Source organism: Mastomys coucha, unplaced genomic scaffold, assembly GCF_008632895.1.
Source record: "Mastomys coucha isolate ucsf_1 unplaced genomic scaffold, UCSF_Mcou_1 pScaffold20, whole genome shotgun sequence".
Taxonomy (NCBI): domain Eukaryota; kingdom Metazoa; phylum Chordata; class Mammalia; order Rodentia; family Muridae; genus Mastomys; species Mastomys coucha.
Window position 1 is genome coordinate 25215371 of NW_022196903.1, and position 562 is coordinate 25215932.

Sequence of the window (562 nt, forward strand, 5' to 3'; positions counted from 1 at the left end):
AGCTCTCAGCTGCTCCTCCACTCTGGCATCATGACATCTGACCCTCTGAACTGTAAGCAGAAGTAAGCCCTTCCTTTTCTCCGTTGCCTAGGTCCTGGTGTTTTATCACAGCAGTAAGGAGACTAAGACATCGCTGTCTTCTGCCACCCTTCCCCACTGTATGGGGAGTTAAGGTCTTTCATTGGAGCTTACCATGTGGGCTGGAATGGCCTGCCAGTGAGCCTCCAGGGGCTGTCCTGTCTCTGCCTTTCCAGTGTGGGGATTACAGATCTGTACCCTATTGCTTTGTACTTGGCTACACTAGGTGGATCTAAATTCAGGTGCTATCCCTCTGTGGCAAGCCCTTAGCCCCTTGAGGCATCTCCCCAGCCCCAAGTTTATGTGTACACTTAATGTACACCAATTCTTCACTCTGAATAAATCCGTTGGCCATGCTTTGAACATGCCAATGTGACAACCATGCTGGTCACTTTGGCTGTCCAGTGTCTCAGTGAAAGTTTTTGCTTCTATATTCATGAGATGTTTGCAGTCTTATTTTCTTGTCTTTTCTCTTCTTTTCTTT